At 36.2% G+C, this 5652-nt stretch overlaps 1 pseudogene across 1 annotated transcript; it reads left to right on the top strand.

The window, feature by feature from the left end:
• The first annotated feature begins 210 nt into the window (after positions 1 to 210).
• On the top strand, positions 211 to 2520 carry LOC111291070 (protein HOTHEAD-like; annotated as a pseudogene). Its single transcript, XR_016346652.1, has 4 exons — positions 211 to 298; positions 622 to 1266; positions 1404 to 1810; positions 1978 to 2520. The product of XR_016346652.1 is annotated as a protein HOTHEAD-like (transcript).
• Positions 2521 to 5652: the final 3132 nt, after the last annotated feature.

The raw sequence follows: 5652 nt of genomic DNA, 5'->3' as shown, positions 1-5652 counted from the left end.
ATTTTGATTATTTGATCTTTTTGAACTTTAATTTGTTGGAAACTCAGACAAATTAATTGCATTGAGAAATGCCGAAAACATGTACTGAAAGTGTAAAAGCAAATTAAGACCTAGCTAGTAGAGCTCGTAGGTTTGGGGTATATTTAAAGGAGAATCGATTGATTGTTGGTCCCAGAAGCTCCTTGGAATTGCAAAAGAAAGTTACGCAAGATGGATTTGGGGTCATGGTCCTCGTGGGTCTTTGCGCTTGTTCTTGCAGCTGATTTTGCGTGCCACGGCTTCATTTACGCAGAAAAAGGTATTGACATATTTACTTATTAGTATTATAACCATGAGATTCTCCCACTCACAAACGGACGAAGTTATGCGAGTGCATGCAAATCTAAAATGGGTAAAACTATCTATCTGGGTCCAAGAGTTGCTTTCAAGATTGTTCTCAACATTCCATTATCAAGCAAACATTTGTATAAATTAATTAGCTTTGAAACAAACATTGGTTAACACTTTGAACATTTTGGATTTTGGTTTACATATTTGCACCAGATATATAGCTTTGAAGAGTTTTTTCCCATGCCTTTTGAGAAAAGAAAAAGTTTTAACACAAAGTCCCCCTAATTGCAGCTCCTTATTACAGCTTTGTCGAAGAAGCAATCTCAGCTCCAACAGTCTTATATTCTTATGACTACATAATCATCGGTGGTGGAACCGCCGGCTGTCCATTGGCCGCTACCCTGTCTCAAAATTCAACTGTTTTAGTCCTAGAAAGAGGAGGGTCTCCATATGTCAATACTAGCAAGTTGAGGCCAGAAAACTTTATTTCTACTATCACAGACAACTCCCCTGATTCATACTCTCAAGCATTCATCTCCGAGGATGGAGTCTTTAACAGGCGTGCACGTGTTCTTGGTGGAGGAACAGTGATTAACGGAGGTTTTTACTCGCACGCCGAAACTGTCTTCCTCGGGGAAGCCGGTTTGGATGAATCATTAGTCAATGATTCATACAGGTGGGTTGAAAAGAAGTTGGTATTTGAGCCTGCTGTGCTGCAATGGAAATCCGCCATGAGAGATGGGTTGGTTGAAGCTGGGGTTTTACCGTACAATGGGTTTACATATGATCATATTAATGGGACTAAAATTGGTGGAACTATTTTTGATAGGGATGGCAATAGACATTCTGCAGCTGATTTGCTTGAGTATGCTAATCCAGAAAGGATTAAGGTTTACTTGCATGCTACTGTGCTCAAGATCATGCTTACAACAAAGGGTACCTTAATTTACTTAAAATGTTGAGTCAATCAACCTTTTATTTACAAGCGTAGTTTTCAATATACTTTATTTAAAAGCAATTTTAGTTAATGGGGAGCTGAATTAACTCAAATAAAATACTTTATTCTGTTGCAGTAGTTCGATCAAATTCCAGACCAAGAGCTAATGGGGTGATTTTTGAGGATGCAATGGGTAGAAAGCACTGGGCAGTCTTAACAAATGAGTCGAAGAGCGAGATAATCTTATCAGCCGGTGCAATTGGAAGCCCACAATTACTATTGTTGAGTGGTATTGGGCCCTCCCATCAACTTGATAAAATGGGTATTAAGGTGGTGATCGACCAACCCATGGTGGGCTAAGGGATGGCTGATAATCCATCGAGTGGCCTCCATTTTCCTTCTCCTCGGCCCGTTGAGCTCTCACTCATTTCGGTCGTGGGCATCACCCTCTTCGGTGGCTATATAGAAGCAACCTCTGGGCTTAATTATGCCTCTGCTTATGCTCAAAGACCCTCTAATGATAATGCCACTATTTTGAATAAGGTTCTTACCCATTTCCCCACCTTGCTCACTTGCGTCCAATACTTTATATATATTTTAGTTGTGGAATGTGTCTTTGGTTTGTTCAGTTTTATCACAATAAAGTAAATTAACGGATGACTCAAATGAGCTTGAAAGATACTAACGTCGGGTTTGGCTGTACTTTTTAGCCTGCAGAGAGCTCTATGACACTCCCAGCCGCAATGGATGACACTGCCTCCTTTGACCTTAATTCAACAAATGTCGGTAGTATTTTCGAAAAGATTAAAGGTCCAATCTCTAGGGGTCAACTTGAGCTACGAAGCACAAATCCCAACGATAACCCGAAGGTCACGTTCAACTACTTCCAAGAATCAGAAGACTTAACGAAGTGTGTGAAAGGCATGGAAACCGTTATAGATGTCATAAGTTCCAAATCATTCTCGAAATTCCGTTACAGAAACATAACAACACAGGCTCTACTAGACACGATGGTGAAGCTGCCCTTGAACCTAAGACCAAAACATCCTAATTCTGCAACGTCCTTGGAGCAGTTTTGTATAGACACCGTCACGACCCTTTGGCATTACCATGGAGGCTGTCAAGTAGGAAAGGTTGTTGATCAAGATTACAAGGTCATTGGTATAGATGGCCTCAGGGTTATAGATGCTTCCACCTTTAATTTCTCCCCTGGAACAAATCCTCAAGCTACAATTATGATGCTAGGAAGGTAATGACATACTATATACCTATATTTACAATATCTTTTTATTTTTTTCATTTTGAATAGTTCAATCTCATGATTTCCTAGATCAACAACATTGTGATTTGTATTTATATCTTAACGGCAAAAAGATAAAAAAGCTCTATAACTAAAAATCAATAATCATCAAAGACCCTATCATTTTTTTACAATCAATTAAACCCTTAAACATATTTTTTTCATCATTTAAGTTTTTATTAAAAAAATGATTAATTATTTTCATCTAATCAATGGTTTAATTGAGCAAAAATATATATTTAAAAGTTGAAAATAAATATTTAAGAATCTAATTGTATTGAAATAAAAAATTCAGAATTTGATTTATTGTAATTAAGTATAAAAAATTTAAATGATTATAAAATTTTTATTTGAGAGCTATTTTAACCCCTTTGCTTATTTTAATTTATGGTGCAGATATATGGGATTAAGGATTCTGCAAAATCGATGAACCAGGCTTGTATGATAATTTCCTTCTGGGAAAAAGAAAACAGATCAAGAACAAAATATATGATACGAAATAAAAAGCTTCTGGATAATAGACAACCTGTTTTTATGTGTTTTTTTTAATAAATAATAAAATGGAGATGAACAACACAACCTTTTGATAAGTACTTCAAGGCCCAATTTTCATCTCTGTACTTCTTCAAAAATTATTATTATTATTATTATTATTATTATTATTATTATTATTATGCATTTGAAGATGTTGATAATTGAATTTTAATAATTGAGATTACAAATTTAGTACTCTTGTCAATAAATCACAAAGTTATGAACAACTTCTTGCAAGATCCCTTTTTAGATGTAATCCTAAAAATAATTTTCTTACTCTTTGTATGATTAAAGACAATTATAATTGACAGAACTTTTAATGACTGATCCATAATACTAATACATAAAAAATGTAACCAATAAGTGTGGAATGATAAAAAGTATTTCATACTGATTCTTTAATTCAGGTGTCTATTAAGTAAAAATAAAAATAAAAAAATTGTTAAAATTATTTGAATTTTTTTATATATGTATAGAATGTTCACATTATCTGATAACTTGGTGGAGAATCTCCACACTCAACTGCTTTTTTCCTCCTCTCATCTTAAAGCTAAAGGCACGGACTAAGAGAGAGGGAGAATCTATAATGCTGCTACTGCATGGAAAGAGATTGCAACACTTGGATATGGGGAAGAAAAAGAAATCGAGGATGGAATTTTACCTATCCAAAAGTCCTTTTGAAGGAGCCACAAAGTATATCCATAGCATAACCCATAAGCATATGCCATTCCCTCGATGGTTTATTCTGTCCCTTCCGGACAGAGTGCTTATAAAAGACGTTCAGAGGTTACCTGCAGAACCTAGAAGCTATTCAAGACAACAGTCCAGCCAGAGGAGGTTGCTAGTAAGCAAACCAGTCGTAGGGCACCTCTCACTTGGCAGGTTATGATAATTATTACTGCATGTTATGGGTGAAACAGCATTTGTTCCCATGACTTGCCAAAGGAGAGTTGCCCTGTGACTGCTTCAGCTTAGTATCCCATCTACTGCTATCCACGCAACTAGTGCTTACAGAGGATTTGGTAGGGATTCTTAGACAAATGAAATGCTTTTAACTGGCATATTTCCGCCTAACTCATGCAACTGTCATGCACGTTTCCCTTGAAGGCATTGTATGTTAGCAATATAGCAAATGAATGTCAGCATATGTAGCATCTATCAGTGTTTATGGCATTCGGTTTCTTATGTAAAGTTTAACCAGCTTGGGTCAATCTTTAGTCGAACATTTCATGTTGGATCATCATCGATTGGTTTGTATTTTGTTTGATGATCCATGTGAAAAAGCTATATCAGAGAAACCTTTTTAAAAAAAAATGTTTCATCCTTGACAAAAGCAAAATTCATTTTTAAAAAATTTTGAGCTAGGAAATTTATTGAATATGGTTGCTCAGAAATCATGTAAGTTTGATACTGGTAAAAAAAAAAAAACTCTACACTAATTCCACAAGTAGGAGATCCTAAAGAATGTACAAAACATGTGTCATGCAGGTAAAAGTTTGTTATCTCTTTTCTCTTTCCCCTTATTCATATCCTAATGAATTGAGACATATCATAAGTTTGGAACGAACAGAGCTAAGATGCATATATTGTTCCAATATTGTTATCAAAATAAACATTCTTACCCATAATTAATAAGCATATGTAAAAAGCAAGTCACAACACCCAAAACAAAAGAAAACAAATGAAGCAACAGCAACATTGGGATTACTGTAATTAAAATTTTTCATATTACAAATCTACAGTACTCTTAAAAGAGATAATAGATTCCATGATTCTTTCTTGAGAAAAAGAAGCAAAAAAAAAAAAAAAAAGGTAATTAAGAAATCAAATAGGTAATAAAAAAGAAGTGATAAAAATCATGCCTACCTTGCACCAGTCTGTAGGACAGGGAACTGACCAGGATCTCCCAAGTTGATTCTGAGAGCAGCCGCCGCATATATTAACTTCTTCTTCTTTTAGCCTGGGAATAGACTTGGTGTGGGCATTTTTGACAGAAGCCCTCAGGCCGTTCACTGTTTTTGGAAAATCATTAATGCTAATTGTTTTATGATTTTTCCTGACATCCATGGTTCTGCCATCTTTGTTAAGCTTCTGGATGGAAAGATTGTCCTCATTTATCTTCCCAACAAGTTTCATAGACTCAAAGCCCTTAGCAAGGTTCAAAGATCTCTCTTCATCCTGCTTTCTCCAAGCATCAAAACCCTTCTTTTCAAGAAGAACTTCCTCATATTCCTTGAGAGTCAAGTATTGTGGAAGTTGAGGCTTTGCTGTTTCAGCCTTCACCTGAGCCGGGCCTTGATCGTTTGCGGTTGCATTTGGTTTCGGTTTTGGCCTTCGAAGCACTTTCTGTTGTGCCAAAACATGATCAGGAAGGTGAGAGCTGCTTCGCCAGCAAAATCTCAAGATTCACTGGCGCCTGCTTCTTGTTCTTGAGTTGCTCCACGGGATTTAAATAGCGGTCGCGGTCACGTTTTCGGTCGTTTTAATATTTATCGTGTTTTCGGATATAACGGAGATAATTACGGTCACTGCGCTCATCACGGTCGTGAAA

The sequence above is a fragment of the Durio zibethinus genome, chromosome 11, assembly GCF_047325235.1.
Source record: "Durio zibethinus cultivar Kanyao isolate XHJ-2024 chromosome 11, ASM4732523v1, whole genome shotgun sequence".
NCBI lineage: Eukaryota > Viridiplantae > Streptophyta > Magnoliopsida > Malvales > Malvaceae > Durio > Durio zibethinus.
The sequence above is the reverse complement of the archived record's forward strand: the minus strand, read 5'-3'. Positions and strand labels throughout refer to the sequence as shown.